The sequence below is a fragment of the Primulina tabacum genome, chromosome 13, assembly GCF_025594145.1.
Source record: "Primulina tabacum isolate GXHZ01 chromosome 13, ASM2559414v2, whole genome shotgun sequence".
Lineage (NCBI taxonomy): Eukaryota > Viridiplantae > Streptophyta > Magnoliopsida > Lamiales > Gesneriaceae > Primulina > Primulina tabacum.
The window spans coordinates 13098422-13116956 of NC_134562.1; the positions used below are offsets into that span (position 1 = coordinate 13098422).

At 32.1% G+C, this 18535-nt stretch overlaps 1 non-coding gene across 1 annotated transcript; it reads left to right on the forward strand.

Annotated features, from left to right (window-relative positions):
* The first annotated feature begins 16319 nt into the window (after positions 1–16319).
* Positions 16320–16430, forward strand: LOC142523522 (small nucleolar RNA R71). The gene has a single exon (XR_012814711.1). It is a non-coding gene; the product is annotated as a small nucleolar RNA R71 (small nucleolar RNA).
* Positions 16431–18535: the final 2105 nt, after the last annotated feature.

Below are 18535 nucleotides of genomic sequence, written 5' to 3' on the forward strand. Positions count from 1 at the left end.
GAACCACTCTAATTTTGCACTAGAAAATTAGAGCATTTACCTCTGCCAAAGACTCAAACTCATGCTTTGCAATAAATAAATAGACTAAGCATATTAATATCATGTATTGCAAACATCAAAGCAATTACAATAAAGTATGTAGTTTTGAGAAACTCAAGCTATCTCTTACTCGATTTGTATCTTCCCGGTTTAATATATATTTATACCTTTCTTTTCGTAGATCAATCAAGTCAACGAAATCAAATATCAATCTGGCTCTGTTCAATCTTCGAAGACTTCAATACCAACTCTGGAATCATATATTCGAGAAGTACAATATCAATATACAACTCAAAACAATACTGGATATGATCAGAACTCAATCTAATTCTGTTTTGACGTCATAACAGCACAATCTCAATATATTTAGCAACTCCACATCAATAAATACCAATCACAAACACCATTCCAATACCAAATCTGTAGATTCTCAATAAAATCAAATCTTAAAATGATAACAACTGCATACGGTGTCTGTTCTTCGATCCGGTTTCGATTATACAATTATCCCAATCTCAGGAACACATAATAACAATCAAATCATGATTCCTTCAATACCATATTTTCAAATTATACAGGAAAGAAATAAAACTTACATCCCCTTGAAGCTCTTGACAAGAGAATCACAAAACTCAACTCGGATCGAAATTTTGACGGTTAGATCTTGTACAATCCTAATTCTAGAATTTGAAAAGCTAAGGAATTCTTTTGCAAGGACTCTCGATTTCTTTCTTCTGAAATTCTGAAGGGAAAATGAATTTTGAAGGAGGCTTAAACATGTCCCCATGCATGGCAAGACAAGTGTCACAAATTCATACTTCAGTGCTCGCGCATATGTGCGCCCTGTCTTCGCGCATATGCGCGAGACCTACTATCTCGGCACATGACCAGTTCTTCTGCTCGAGCATATGCGCGCCCTGTATTCGCGCATATGCTCGAGACCTACTGTCTCGGCAATTCTGCATTTCACATGCTCGCGCATATGCGATCCTAGTCTCGCGCATATGCGCGAAGTATTCTGCCTCGGCACTTGCTACTCGCGCATATGCGCGCCTCGTCTCCATGCATGTGCGCGATACCTATTGGATTCCACAACTACAATCCTCATGCATTTTCGAATCCGGTCTCCGAGTGGTCTTTCTATAATCACATCAATTTATAAATAAATAATCTCGGATTAACAGGACAAAATCTTGGGCATTACAATTCTCCCCCTCTAAGATCTGATTTTGTCCCCGAAATCACAGGCAATCAAATCACATAAAACAAATAGATATAACTGAAACTGAATAAGAAAACTCACATCAGTGAAATAACTCTGGAAATTTATGTCTCATGTCTGATTCGGTTTCCCAAGTAGCTTTTTCAATGCCATGACGACTCCACTGAACTTTCACAAGCGGAATAGTCTTCGTTCTGAGTTGATTTTCTTTACGATCTAGAATCTGGATCTGTTTCTTGGAATAACTCAGAGTTTCATCAAGTTCTGGCTCATCTGGCTGAAGAACATGAGAAGCATCAGGAAGATATTTCCTTAGCATAGACACTTGAAAGACATCATGTATCCCAGATAGAGAAGGAGGAATAGAGAGTCGATAGCCAGTGTACCTATCTTCTCAAGAATCTCATACGGTCCAATATAGCGTGGAGATAATTTTCCTTTCTTGCCAAATCTGACAATACCTCTGAAAGGAGAAATCTTCAAGAATACTCTATCTCCTTGCTCAAATTCTAATGGTCGACGTCAAATATTCGCATATTTGGCTTGTCTATCTTGAGCTGTCTTCATTCTTTGCCAAATCAGTTTCACTTTCTCGGTCATATCTCAAATCATATAAGGCCCAAGTTCAGGTACCTCGGATATTTCATCCCAATAAAGAGGGGATCTTCACTTCTTGCCATACAACTCTTCAAACGGAGCCATCTCTATACTCGTTTGATAGCTGTTGTTGAACGAGAATTCACAAAGTGGCAATGAATCTTGACAGCTAGTGCCAAAATCTAGCACTACAGCTCTCAGCATATCCTCTAATGTCTGGATAGTCCGCTCTGACTGTCCGTCTGTCTGAGGATGATATGCAGTACTCAAATGTAATTTCGTACCTAGAGCTTGTTGCAAACTATGCCAAAAGTGTGAAGTAAATCCAGGATCACGATCTGATACGATAGACTTCGGCACACCATGCAATCTGACCACTTCTCTGACATAAATCTCTGCCATCTGGTCGTGTTTTTATGTCATTCTGTAAGGAATAAAGCACGCTGATTTGGTTAATCTGTGAATAATGACCCAAATCGCATCGCAACCTCTGGAGGATCTTGGTAGCTTCTTAAAAAATCCATGGAAATGTGATCCCATTTCCATTCTAGAATAGATAAGCTATGCAACAGACCTCCTGGTTTCTTCCTTTCTGCTTTCACATGTTGGCAATTCAAACATTTGGATACAAACTTTGCAATGTCTGCTTTCATTTGTTTCCACCAAAACTGTTTCTTCAGATCATTGTACATTTTTCTGCCACCAGGATGAATACTCAAACGAATACAGTGCGCTTCTGTCAAAATCTGCTGTTTCAAATCTGAAACATCTGGCACAACAGGTTGATTATTGACATACAATACATCATCACGAACCTGATATTCTGAGTGATGCCCTGATCTGACCATCATAATCGAATTCTGAATATTCTGATCAGCTTTCTGTGCTTCTTTGATTCGTGAAATCAACTACGGTTCAACTTGAATGGCATAAAGTCTCAGAGGTTGATAATCTGTCTCAAATATTAGTCCAGAAAGACAGCAATCTTCAATCAAATTCGAAACACCAATCTTCGGTAAGGATAAAAAACATACCTTTTGACTCAGTGCATCAGCTGCTGCATTTGATTTTCCCGGATAATATTTGATTTCACAATCAAAATCTTTCAATAAATCAAGCCATCTTCGTTGTCTCATATTCAGTTGTGTCTGTGAAAATAGATATTTCAAACTCTTATGATCAGAACAGATTTTGAATTTCTCACCATATATGTAGTGTCGCAAAATCTTCAATGCAAATACGATAGCAGCCAATTCAAGATCATGAATCGGGTAGTGAGTCTCATGTGGTTTCAATTGTCTCGAGGCATAGACAATAACATGTCCTCGCTGCATCAAAACACAACCTATTCCTCTGTGAGATGCATCACAATAAACAACAAAATTACCAGTACCTGACGGAATAGTCAACACAGGAGCGCTGGTTAATCTCTTCTTCAATTCCAAAAAACTGGATTCACACGCTTCTGACCAAACAAACGGTGCATTCTTCTGAGTTAGCTGAGTAATCGGTTTAGCAATACTGGAAAAATCTTTAATGAATCGACGATAGTATCCTGCTAAACCCATAAAACTGTGTATCTCTGGCACTGATGTCGGTCTAGGCCAACTGATCACAGCTTCAACTTTGCTAGGATCAATAGAAATACCATCTCCAGATATAATGTGTCCCAAAAATACAACTTGATTCAACCAGAATTCACATTTAGACAGTTTTGCATACAATTTCTCAGTTCTCAGAATCTTCAATACAGTTCTCAAATGTTCAGCATGATCAATCATATTCTTGGAATAAATCAGAATATCATCGATAAAGATAATCACAAAGTCATCAAGATATCTCTGAAATATACGGTTCATCAAACCCATAAATACAGCTGGAGCATTCGTTAAACCAAACGGCATGACTATAAACTCATAGTGGCCATACCTGGTTCTGAAAGCTGTTTTTGATATATCAGAATTTCTGACTCTCAGCTGATGATATCCAGATCTCAGATCGATCTTGGTATACAAAGAAGAACCCTGCAACTGATCAAATAAATGGTAAATACGAGGCAAAGGATATTTATTCTTTATAATAGCCTTGTTCAATTGCCTATAGTCAATGCAGAGTCTCATTGAACCGTCTTTCTTTCTAACAAACAGTACTGGAGCACCCCAAGGAGAAACACTCGGTCTGATGTAACCCTTGGCCAGTAGATCTTCTAGCTGTTCTTTCAATTCTTTCAATTCAATCGGTGCCATTCTGTATAGAGTTTTTGAAATAGGAACAGTACCTGGTATCAATTCAATGTTGAAGTCTATTTCTCGGATTGGAGGCAAACCCGGAATCTCATCTGGAAAGACGTCAGCAAACTCACATACCACTGGCAAATCTGCCAATGACGGGCTCGATTTCAGTACATCTACTGAATACACAAGGAATCCCTCTGCTCATTTCTGTAATAATCGAGTCATAGATAAAACAGATATCAAAGGAATTCGACCTTTGGAACCTTTACCGTAAAATTTCCATTCATCAGCCATCTCAGGTCTGAATCGTACAATTTTCTGGAAACAATCTACAGTAGCTCTGTACTTCGTCAGCATATCAATATCGATAATGCAGTCAAAATCAGACAAACCGAGTACAATACAATCTAACTCAATCTCATTCACATCATACTGCAGTATACAATGTTTAACAGACTTCACTGATATAAGACCTCTCCCCAAAGGTGAAGAGACAGATACTACACTTGATAATGACTCAACAGGCAAATCATGTATCAATGCAAATCGCTCAGATATAAACTTATGGGATGCACCCGTATCAATCAATACATAAGCAGGATAACCACAAACACTCTGGCCTGTTCTTCAGTCAATGCAAACACTCTGGCCTGCTGTCTCGAAGGCTGGCTAACAGTCTGGCTTCCTCCTGGCCTCTGCTGGGACTGAGTAGTAGGTGGCTAGAAAGAGTCAACAGCAGATGATCGTCTATCAGTCTGAGCCACTGATCCAGATGATTCTGCTCCCTGGGATCGTTGACAACCTCGCTGTGGATAGACTCTGACAAAATGTCTCTGCTGTCGACAGATATTGCAGCTACCAAACACTCCTTGGCATTGCTCTGTGGGATGTCTTCCTCTACAAGTTCTGCAATAGACCCTTCTATTTCTATAACTCTGGTTCTGTCGTGAACCACTGGAGCTAGATGAACTATTACCAGACTTCTTAAACTGTTTTCTTCGAGCTTTCAGATTATCTTTCTTTCCACTACTGCTACCACCACTATCAAATCTGGGAGGGGGTTGGTGGAACTGAGCTGAGGTTGGTTGCTGTTTCGGTGCTGGAGCAACATACGAAGCTCCTTTCTGCCTAATCAGGCCCGCTTCTACTCCTTTTGCACGATTCAAGGCATCATCAAAATTATTCAGTCGCCCTGCATTTACCAGTGTAAAGATCTCTGGATTCAGCCCATTGAGGAACTGATCAGCCATTGCTTCATCATTCTCAGCAACATGAGGAGCAAATCGTAACAAGGTAGAGAATTTGGCCACATATTCTTCAATATTCAGACGACCATGTCTCAGATTAGCAAACTCTGCACCCTTGTCTTTTCTGTACGATACTGGGAAGAATCGTTGATAAAACTCAGCTTTAAAGATCTTCCAAGTAATAACTGTACCTCGATGCTCCAATGCTCTCTTAGTCGTGAGCCACCAATTCTTTGCAACGTCATGCAATTGATGCCCAATCAGTCTAACTCTTCGCTCATCTGTATAATCCAGGGAATCAAACAGCATTTCAATATCATTAAGCCAACTCTCACAATCAATAGAGTTCTCAGTGCCTTTCAAAGTCGACGGTTTGAACGACTGAAATCTCTTCAGCAGTGTTTCCATGGGTGTAGCTGTAACATCCATTGGGTTAGTAGAGGTACTACCCTGTTCTGAGATTCTTTGAGGAGGCATATCTGTTATCAAAAGTGTTAGTAATCAAATATAACAAATCTGTCTCAGTCCTCCTCTGATCATCATAACTCTGATCAAGAATCGGTTCTGATTCATTCTCCAATAATACACATTTCCAATCAAATCAGATAATCAGGTAAACATGTATTTCAAAGCAGTAAAACTTGATGGCATTACAAAAGCAGGAAAGAAAACTCAATCTACCCCGCTCACTCGCTTCTATCCCAGTATAAGGAACATATAGCTACAGCTCTGATACCAATCGCTATGGGGACACGGACGCTAACTCATTCTTCTTAATCATTGTTAATACTTAAATAATAATTTACCCAAGTGTAGGTTGTCTGCAAGTAATATATTTCGTAAGTACGAGATCGATCCTCAGAGAGGTTATTTTGAGTTTAAATTTATTAATTTATAGATTACCAAATGCTAGAATGAAGTTTACAAATTATAAATTTTGTCGAGGCTTGAGGATTTATTATTGGTTTATGTAATATTGTTTAACTAAAAGTAAAACAAAAGAAACCACCATAAATAATGGTTCCAAGAAAATTAAACACACACATAATATAATATAGTTCCCACTATAGAAAATACCGAATTAACCGATATTTTATATATGGTACCTATGATTATAATTATAACTATATAAATAAATAATTGCATAAAGTAAATGTTAAATTAAATCATTATATTTCATTTAGAACAACCGGCAGAGCCACACTATTGCCTAAATGAAATATATTGATTTAATAAGTTAGTTGCGGTAAAGTAAAAGTTAGTTGCGAGAAAGTAAAAGTTAGATGCGAAAAATAAAAGTTAGTTGCGATAAAGTAATTGTAAGATTGTTAGATGTTAGTATTAAATCATAATATTTCATTTAGAACAACCGGCAGAGCCACATTATCGTCTAAATGAAATATTATGATATTATTATATATATCTATATATATATATATATAATAATAAGTGATGAAATATTTATTATATCAAAATTAAACAACAAATCAAGATAACCACTTTAATGGTATCAAACATTTGATGTAAATTGATAACAAATAATTCATTTTTATACCTATAATAAAAATAAGTTAGCTAAATGAAAAGAAATAAAGAAAGAATATACAAAATATAAACAATCTTACTTCACCAAGAATGCATCCTCTTCACCTTGACATAATAGATTTAGCTTGCCATAAGCTTACTTTTGATCAACACTAAAATACACTCATAGTTGAGAACATGAAAGAAAATATATTGGAACTTAGAACTTTAATACACACTCACACTATATTTTACAATGAGATAGAATGATTCTCAAGCTAGCAAAAGGCCTCTATTTATAGGCCAAATGAGAGAAAGGGTCAAAATTTTTATTAATGTCATGTAGTTGCAACAGTATTCTTTGTCTCCTCCAAGTTCAATTCCATGTCCCTTCTTTAAATGCTTTGTTCCACGACTTTAATCACCGAATTTGACTCTGCTAAAAACGGCAAACATGTGGGGAATTGTCTGTAGATGAATTTGGCCACTTGGTTCACCTCATTTGGTTAAATATTGAAATAGTTATGATTTTTTTACTATATGCTGGTCATAGTAAAAGTAAATTTGTCCTCCTTTTGATATTTGCACAATTTGATCATCTTAATTAACTTTTTAGGCAATCATGACTTCTGCAAAGTTGTAGATAATTTCTCAAGGATTCCAAACATGTTTGAGTCACCTTCATTTGAATTTTCTAGCTTGATTTATCATTATTTTACCAACACGTAGAAAACTTGAAAATAAAACATATTTAGTAAGACAATTAAATATAAACAAACAATACTAAAATAACATAATTTTATAATTTTAATGAAACTTAAATTTTAAAATACATGTTTTAACATATAATAAATTATTAATTTTAAGTTTCATCACACCCCCACACTATCTTATTACTAGTCCCTTAGTAATAAAATTTATCGAAAAATCACAACCTAGATTCTTTATTCCTTTTATATATTCAAATACAAACATATTTATTAAAAACAAAATCATATACCGATTTATATATATATATATTTTTGTTTAATATAATAATATATAATTCGATGTGTTTTTATTATTATTCTTATTTTCACATAATATATAAAGTAACAATATATATATATAATTTTTTTAAAATTTCTAAATTTTTTATAAAAATATAGTCAAAAAGATAATTCACACCACCCACCATAACATGTATAATATCAAGAATATTATTGTAAAAGCCTCAACTCCATATATTCTTTCAGGTCAAAATGTTTAAGGAATAGCTAGTTTTCACTCATGGAGTTGGAATTAATATTAACTCTCATTGAAAAAGGCTAAGTATTAAAGCAGACAATTAATTAAACTAATATTGAAAACAAAATAGAAAAATTTACAAAGAATAAAATCCCCTTTTTTTTTTATTTTTTTTTAAATAACATGACTGCAAAATTTTACAATAACATAAAATTTTTTATCCGAACATTCTACCATAATATATATATATATATATATGTATATATATAAACATTTATATAACGGATACATCCGACTACCTTTGAAACTTATCTAGCACAAACAAATCTTTTTGTTTGTTTTTTGTTTTTTTTGTTTTTTTTTAACACAATATTGATGTTTTTAGAACACAATGATAGTACATCAATCAAATTTAAAAAATTACAATGAATAAAGTATTTTGCAGTCCGTTATATATTTACTTCTTTTTTTTTTCTTTTTTCAATAAATATTTTTTTTAGGGGAGTTATATTATTGTAATTAACCATTTTTTAATAATCAATAAAAGTTTATTAATTGTTTTCTCATTTCTCACCACTCACTCACAAAAGATGTGTGAGTATATATTATACTTTTACAAAAGAATTCTTTCAATTATACATGTTAACAACCATACAAACCATATCTTTTAACTATATTCTCATAAAAACTTTAGAAATTATTTTATTTGAAAACACATACAATTATATATATATATATATATATATATATGAACACATCTATTATATATTTTATATTAATTGATCAAAAAATATATATAAATTGGTACATATGAAAAACTAATTTTTCTTTTAGTCTGTATTTTTAATATAATGAATATTAAAATCTAGTGTATTGTGATTTTCCAATAATTATTAACTAATGCGTCTCAGGTGCATTTTACTGACACCTTACTCGACATTGAACTAAAAATTATTATTATTATTACTATATATAAGTATATATTTTAATTTTTATATAAAAAAACTAAGAGGAGAAGAAAAAGAAATTATTCATACCTTCATTAAAACATACCGTTGAATCACAAGTTTAGCATTACATGAATTTTCTTTTCTTACTTTTGGATGTTGGCCAATTAAGTTGAGATAATGATGGATCTGGTTCATGACTAAATCCTTGCAGTAAATCAATAAGTTCATCTTCACTTGTAGCAGAAACTAACATCCTTCGCGAAGCTAACGAAATAAATCATTGTTCCACAACATCATCAAGAAACGATAACAGTTTATCATAATAATTGTTAACATTTAACAAACCAATTGGCTTATTGTGGATATTTAATTGTGCCCAACAAACAGTTTGAAATATTTCTTCCAAAGTACCGAAACCTCCTGGCAAAGCAATGAAAGCATCTTAATGTTCAATCATTTGAGTAATTTGTTCATACATGTTGTCCACTTTCATTTCTTCTCCTATTGTTGGTCCTGTAAGATTGGCTAAGGTAATCGGAATAATGCCTAAACTTCACTTCCACCTGCATGCACAGCTTTTGCAACTTTTCCCATGAGGCCAACTTCACCACCACCATATACCAAATGAATCTTTTTTTTTAGCAAGTGTTATTCCAAGATTTTCTGCTACTTCATCATAAATTGAATCTTTTCCTGCACTAGATCCACAAAATACACAAATATTTTTTATTTTACTTACCGTGGACGTTGTCATGTTGAGAAATATTTTTTTTTTTTGCAATTGTTAGATCACAGCATATGAATTTATAAGCGTAACATGCAAAAAATCAATATTTGAACAGGAAATTATTATTATTAAAAGAAAATTAAAACAAATATATACAGCGTAGTTGTGATTGTGGCTCACATCTTCCTCTGATTTTACGTTCAGTAACGGCTTCAACGCCTTCTATGAGTCGAGGATATGCTTCCCATCCAATTTTCTTATAAATTGGCAAACAAGGTCTTTTAACGTTAGATTCCCAAGACGAAATTGTGTATATATATTTACTTATCTAAATAGATATGCGTTACTACAGAAGGATCTTTGTAAGGCTGATTCCACCGTCCATATTGATATTCCTCCTGTTGAAATTGCCACCATAGTTTAAGAAGTTCATTTTGCACGTACCCACTAGAATGCGTATCAAGAACCTCTAGAAAATTATCCAAAGGCTCTTTACTCAGACCATTCTTAATGAATAAAATTTTATCTTCTCTATTCATTGATGTCATTCCAACATTTTTGCATTTTCCCTTACAAGTCCACGTTGCACATTTATGACATCCACCTATACGTTTAGCTCTTCGCTTTTTGGCATATGTGCTTTTACCAAATCCTGGCATATGTCTTATTATTAATTCACTTGTGATGTGAATCTTTGTACGAACGAATAGCAAACACGATTAAAATCGAATCGCGCCCTCAATTCAATAACGAACAAAGAATCGTTGTTGTCCCGATCTTTTGAATCAAGTTTGAATGTGTGATATTCACCTCTAAATTATAAAAACTTAGCAATAAATATTCACGATTTAAACAATTGAGAAACAGACGAACCTTCAAGGAACTTGTCCCTGACAATCCGTATGATATCAATCGACAAACGCCACAAGAACGAATCTTGATAAGTTTGATTTTTGAATGAACTCAAAGCAAAGGCTTTGAAAAAGCTTGAGAGAAAAACTCTAAACTTTGATAAAAATATCAATGATAATCTGAATTGTGTGTAAAATTTCTTCCAAAACATATTTATATGTCAAAAAGATATCAAAAATCTAGTCTCCAAAATAATTAAAACTCTAGAAAGGAAAATATTCTCGCGCAGCCGTCTCAGACACGGACCCCGTGTAGACATCCGTGTACGGGTCCGTGTACTCTCGGGAAATCACCTTCAGCTGGAAACAAGGGGCACGGACCCCGTGTCCACCTCCGTGTAAGGGTCCGTGTACACTCGGTCTTCGCAAATGTCATAGGACACGGAACCCGTGTGCTGGTCCGTGCTCGGGTCCGTGTAGACTCTGGAATTCTTCATCCTCGGCTGTAAAGGACACGGACCCCGTGTGCAGGTCCGTGTACACGTCCGTGTAGTCTCGGCCGTCTCCAACAATGCTTGAATGATATTCCTTTGGCCTCCCGACGTACTCCCATGCATCACGACCCCTTCGGCACTTTGCTCCTTGCACGTAAGCCCTCCTCGCCTGCTCATAAACCCATTAACGGCTACCATGATCGCATCAACTTGCTTCCCCAACCAATCGGACTTTTGCTTCAATTATCAAACGGACATCATTCGGTATGCCATATGACATCATCAACCTTAGCCGCTCACATCTAGCTTTATAAATTTTTTTCAACGCATTATCAGGTAAACAAGCAAAATATTTATGAAGATTCATAATAAACGCATTCATATTATTATTATTATATATATTTCATTTATTTTGGGAAAATTGAAGAAACCGACTTATACAGTCACGGAGTACCGTTATCCGCCACTTAACCGAGAAATGAACTAGAATCTGCAAAACAAAATGAAAATATAAAACAACTATTGTGGATCATATAAAGGCATAAACTCATTATTAAGAATTTCATTTTCTATAAAAGGCTTAAGTCTTTGCCCATTAACTTTAAACACGTCATTATTTTTAGGATTTTCAATATCAACAGCACCATGAGGATAAACAAATTTGACAGTAAATGGTCCTGACCATCTCGATCTTAGTTTACCTGAAAACAAATGCAAACGAGAATTATAAAGCAAAACTTTTTGTCCAATTTCAAATGACTTTCTCATAATATTTTTATCATGAAAGGCTTTAGTTTTATCTTTATAAATCTTTGAATTTTCATATGCATCATTTCTTAATTCTTCAAGTTCATTTATTTGCAATTTTCTTAATTTAGATGCATCATCTAAATTAATATTAAATGCTTTAATTGCCCAATAAGCTTTATGTTCAAGTTCAACCGGTAAATGACAATGCTTACCAAAAACTAACCTATATGGTGACATCCCTAATGATGTTTTAAATGCAGTTCTATATGCCCATAATGCATCAGTTAATCTTAAGACCAATCCTTTCGATTTGGATTAACAGTTTTTTCTAAAATTTGTTTTATTTCTCTAATTGCAAGTTCAACTTGACCATTACTTTGAGGATGATATGGGGTAGAAACTTTATGTGTAATGCCATATTTTCTTAACAAAGAAGAAAATGATTTTTTTATAAAATGACTTCCCCCATCACTAATTATTGCTCTAGGTATTCCAAATCGGCTAAAAATATTTTCTTTTAAAAATTTTATAACAACTTTATGATCATTAGTTCTACATGCAATTGCTTCAATCCATTTTGAAACATAATCAACAGCGACTAAAATGTACGTATATCCAAAAGATAATGGAAATGGACACATAAAATCTATCCCCCAACTATCAAATATTTCAATAATTATGATTGGATTTAAAGGCATCATGTTTTGTTTTGAAATTGATCCCATCTTCTGACAGTTTTCACAAGATTTGCAAAATAAATGCGTATCTTTGAATAAAGACGGCCAATAAAATCCATATTGTAAGATTTTTGTAGCTGTTTATTGGAAGAAAAATGACATTCACATGCTTCAGAATGACAAAATTTAATAACATTACTTGCTTCATTGTCGGGTATGCATCGTCGAAAAATTTGGTCAGGACAATACTTAAATAAGTAAGGATCATCCCAATAAAATTTTTTAACTTCTATCAAGAATTTATTCTTATCCTGTGAATTCCAATGAGAAGGCATTTTATTTGTCACAAGAAAATTTACAATGTTAGCAAACCAGGGCATAATAGTAGCATAAAACAACTGATCATCTGGAAAATTTTCATTTATTGGTATTTCATTATGAGATGATTCGGTCATTATTCTTGATAAATGATCGGCTACAACATTTTCTTTTCCTTTTTTATCTTTAATTATAATATCAAATTCTTGTAACAATAAAATCCACCGTATTAATCTTGGCTTAGCATCTTGTTTATTTGATAAATATTTTATGGCAGAATGATCGGTGTAAACAATAGTAGTAGAACCAATTAAATAAGATCGAAACTTATCTAATGCAAATACTACCGAAAGTAATTCTTTTTCAGTAGTTGAATAATTTATTTGGGTACTATTTAAGGTTCTACTAGCACAATAGATTGCATAAGGTTTTCCTTCTTTTCTTTGTCCTAACACAGCTTCTATAGCATAATCACTTGCATCACACATTAATTCAAATGGTAAAGACCAATCTGGAGGTTGTAAAATAGGTGATGTAACTAAAAGATTAATAATTTTTTTAAAAGAATTTTCACATTTCTGAGTCCATTCAAATTGTGTATCTTTTGTTAAAAGATTTGAAATTGGTTTAGATATTATGCTGAAATTTTTTATAAACCTTCTATAAAATCCTGCATGACCCAAGAATGATCGAACTTCTTTGACCGTTTTTGGTGATGTTAAATTAGCAATAACATCAACTTTGGCTTTATTAACTTCAATTCCTTTTTCAGATATCACTTGTCCTAAAACAATCCCAGATTTAACCATATAATGACATTTTTCCCAATTTAAAACAAGATTTTTTTCTTCACATCTTTTTAATACTTCTTCTAGATTTTTAAGACAATTTTCAAATGAGTTTCCAAAAACAGTTATATCATCCATAAAAACTTCTACATATTCTTCAATCATATCACTGAAAATACTTAACATGCATCTTTGAAAAGTAGCCGGAACATTACATAAACCAAATGACATTCTTTTAAATGCAAAAGTTCCGAAAGGACAAGTAAAATTAGTTTTTTCTTGATCTTCTAATGATATAGGTATTTGATAATACCCCGAATACCCATCAAGAAAACAGTAATAAGAATTTCCTGCTACTTTTTCTAGAATTTGATCTAAAAATAGTAGTGGAAAATGATTTTTTCTAGTTGCATCATTTAATTTTCTATAATCAATACACATACGCCAACTAGATGAAATCCTAGCTTGTAATAACTCTCTCTTTTCCTTTTTTATAACAGGGATGCCGGACTTTTTAGGTACTACTTGTGTTGGACTTACCCATTTACTATCTGAAATTGGATAGATAATTCCAGCGTCTAATAGTTTTAATACTTCATTCTTAACAACTTCCTTCATATGTGGATTTAACCTTCTTTGTGGTTGTTGATATGTTTTAGCATTTTCTTCCAAGTGAATTTTATGTGTACAAATTAAAGGATTCATACCTTTTATATCTTTTAAAGTCCATCCAATTGCATTTTTATATTTTTTAAGTAATTTAATCAACTCTTCTTTTTGATTTGGCAAAAGAGTGGAAGAAATTACAACATGATATGTTTTATTTTCACAAAGAAATACATATTTCAATTCTAATGGTAAAACTTTTAATTCAAGTTTTGTATTATCATCTTCTTTAAAATTATTTTTAGACTCAAAACTTTATGTTGAAAAAACTTCAGATTGTTGATTTAAGTTTTTTTCTTGTATATTTTCTTCCATAATTGTTTCAATTTCATTATCATATTCATTTTCATTAATACTTGGTTGTGTACATAAATTGAACACATTAAGTTCTAGAGTCATATTTTCAAAAGACAATTTCATTATTCCATTTCGACAATTAATTAAAGCATTTGAAGTTGCTAGAAATGGTCGCCTCAATATTACTGGAATTTCATTATGTACTTCTATTGGTTGTGTATCCAAAACAATAAAATCTACAGGATATATGAATTTATCAACTTGAACCAACACATCTTCTACAATACCTCTAGGTATTTTGATTGACCTATTCGCCAGTAAGAGAGTAACAGAAGTGAGTTTTAATTCTCCTAAATTAAGTTTTTCTTAAACTGAATAAAGAAGTAAATTCACACTTGCTCCCAAATCCAACAAAGCTTTTTTAATTTTATTTTCTCCAATAATACATGAAATTGTTGGACAACCAGGATCTTTATATTTTAAACAAGAATTATTTTGAAGAATAGAACTTACTTGTTCAGCCAAGAATGCTTTTTTCTTCACATGCAATTTTCTCTTTACAGTACATAAGTCTTTTAAAAATTTTGCATAAGAAGGTACTTGTTTAATAGCATCTAATAATGGAATATTTATCTTCACTTGTTTAAAAACTTCATAGATATCAGAATCATTTTTTTGTCTTTTATGATTTGTTAATGCATGAGGAAATGGTGGAGGTTTATTTGACTTATTTACTATTTCAGATGATTTATCATTCACCATATTATTCTTAAAATTTAAGGTATCATCATTCTCAAAAGTATCAGGATTATCATCCTTACTCTTTGATTTTAAATGATCCTTGTTTTCATTACTATATGGATCATTAACTATTTTACCACTTCTAAGGGTAATAACAGATTTTATTTGATCAATTTTTTCATTTTTTAATTCTTGATTTTGATTTTTAGGATTAGGTTGAGGTTGAGATGGAAATTTTTCTTTTTCATGAATATTAAGTGCATATGCAAATTTTGCAAGAGTTTCTTTCAAATCACTCATAGATTGACTGTTTTGAATATTGATAGACTCTTGCTTTTGGATAAATGCATGAATTACATCTTCAAAGTTTTTTCTTGGAGGTGTAACATAAGGAATATAACCTTGATGATTTTGGTTATTTTGAAAATATTGTTGTGACGATTGTGCATTATTATCATTCCTCCAACTAAAATTAGGATGATTTTTCCATCCAGGATTATATGATGGTGAAAAAGGATCTATTATTGGTTTTTTATAATTGTTAACATAATTTGCTTGTTCATGTAGACATTCTTTAAATGAAGCTAATGTTGGACAATCTTTTGTAGCATGATCATGTGTATCACATATATGACAAACAATTTCTTGAATACTTTTTAATTGACCACGCTTTTTCATTTATAATGACTCAATTTTTCTTGCTAAAGATGCAAGTTTAGCTTGAATATCTATATCATCTTTAAGATTACAGATACCACCCCCATTTGTTGAATTATTGTTTTTAGTTGTTGGTGGTTCTATTGTGCCTATATTATCCCAATTTTGAGCATTTTCTGCTAATGAATCCAAATATTCCATAGCTTCATTTGAGTTTTTATCTTCAAAAGTTCCATTACACATGAATTCGATCATTTGCCTATCTTTAGGTATTAGACCTTCATAAAAGTGAGAAACTATTCTCCAAGTTTCAAAACCATGATGTGGGCATGTATTAAGTAATTCTTTATATCTATCCCAACATTGATAAAACGTTTCTCCTTGTTTTTGAGAAAAAGTTGTAATTTGTCTTTTAAAAGAGTTTGTTCTATGGGAAGGAAAAAACTTTTTGAGAAATTGTTGTTGCATTTCTTCTCATGATCTTATTGAACTTGATCTTAAATTTTGTAGCCATGTTTTAGTTTTATCTTTTAAAGAAAAAGGGAAAAGCTTTAATCGAACTATATCCATGCTATAATTTTGATCATTATAAGTGTTACAAACTTCCTCAAATTCTCTTAAATGCAAATATGGATTTTCAGAATCTAAGCCATGAAAATTTGGTAAAAGTTGAATAATTTGAGGTTTGAAGTTGAAATTAGATGCATCAGGAGAAAAAACTAAACAAGATGGGGCACTAGTTCTAATAGGGTTCATATGGTGCCTAAGTGTTCTTAATTGATCATGTTCTTGATTATTATTATTATTATTATTATTATTATTATCATTATCTTGATTATTTGAATTATCATCCATGTTTAAATTATTTTCAGATACTCGAATAAGTCTACCACTTTTTTTTCGACTCCAAATACTCATACAAAAAAAAAACAATACAATACTTATAAATAAAACATAATTAACAAATATAAACTTAATTTATACCTCCCCGGCAATGGCGCCAAAAACTTGCTACTACTTAAATAATGATTCACCCAAGTGTAGATTGTCTGCAAGTAATATATTTCGTAAGTACGAGATCGATCCTCAGAGAGGTTATTTTGAGTTTAAATTTATTAATTTATAGATTATCAAATGCAAGAATGAAGTTTACAAATTATAAATTTTGTCAAGGCTTGAGGATTTATTCTTGGTTTATGTAATATTGTTTAACTAAAAGTAAAACAAAAGAAACCACCATAAATAATGGTTCCAAGAAAATTAAACATACACATAATATAATATAGTTCCCACTATAGAAAATACCGAATTAACCGATATTTTATATATGGTACCTATGATTATAATTATAACTATATAAATAAATAATTGCATAAAGTAAATGTTAAATTAAATCATTATATTTCATTTAGAACAACCTACAGAGCCACGCTATTGCCTAAATGAAATATATTGATTTAATAAGTTAGTTGCGGTAAAGTAAAAGTTAGTTGCGAGAAAGTAAAAGTTAGATGCGAAAAATAAAAGTTAGTTGCGATAAAGTAAATGTTAGATTGTTAGATGTTAGTATTAAATCATAATATTTCATTTAGAACAACCGGCAGAGCCACAGTATCGTCTAAATAAAATATTATGATATTATTATATAAATATATATATATATATCTATATATATATAATAATAAGTGATGAAATATTTATTGTATCAAAATTAAACAACAAATCAAGATAATCACTTTAATAGTATCAAGCATTTGATGTAAATAGATAACAACAAATAATTCATTTTTATACCTACAATAAAAATAAGTTAGCTAAATGAAAAAAAATAAAGAAAGAATATACAAAATATAAACAATCTTACTTCACCAAGAATGCATCCTCTTCACCTTGACATAATAGATTTAGCTTGCCATAAGCTTACTTTTGATCAACACTAAAATATCACTCATAGTTGAGAACATGAAAGAAAATATATTGGAACTTAGAACTTTAATACACACTCACACTATATTTTACAATGAGATAGAATGATTCTCAAGCTAGCAAAAGGCCTCTATTTATAGGCCAAATGAGAGAAAGGGTCAAAATTTTTATTAATGCCATGTAATTGCAACAGTATTCTTTGTCTGCTCCAAGTTCAATTCCATGTCCCTTCTTTCAATGCTTTGTTCCACGACTTTAATCACCGAACTTGACTCTGCTCAAAACGGCAAACATGTGGGGAATTGTCTGTAGATGAATTTGGCCACTTGGTTCACCTCATTTAGTTAAATATTGAAATAGTTATGATTTTTTTACTATATGCTGGTCATAGTAAAAGTAAATTTGTCCTCCTTTTGATATTTGCATAATTTGATCATCTTAATGAACTTTTGAGGCAATCATGTCTTCTGCAAAGTTGTAGATAATTTCTCAAGGATTCCAAACATGTTTGATTCACCTCCATTTGAATTTTCTAGCTTGAGTTACCATTATTTTATCAACACGTAGAAAACCTGAAAATAAAACATATTTAGTAAGACAATT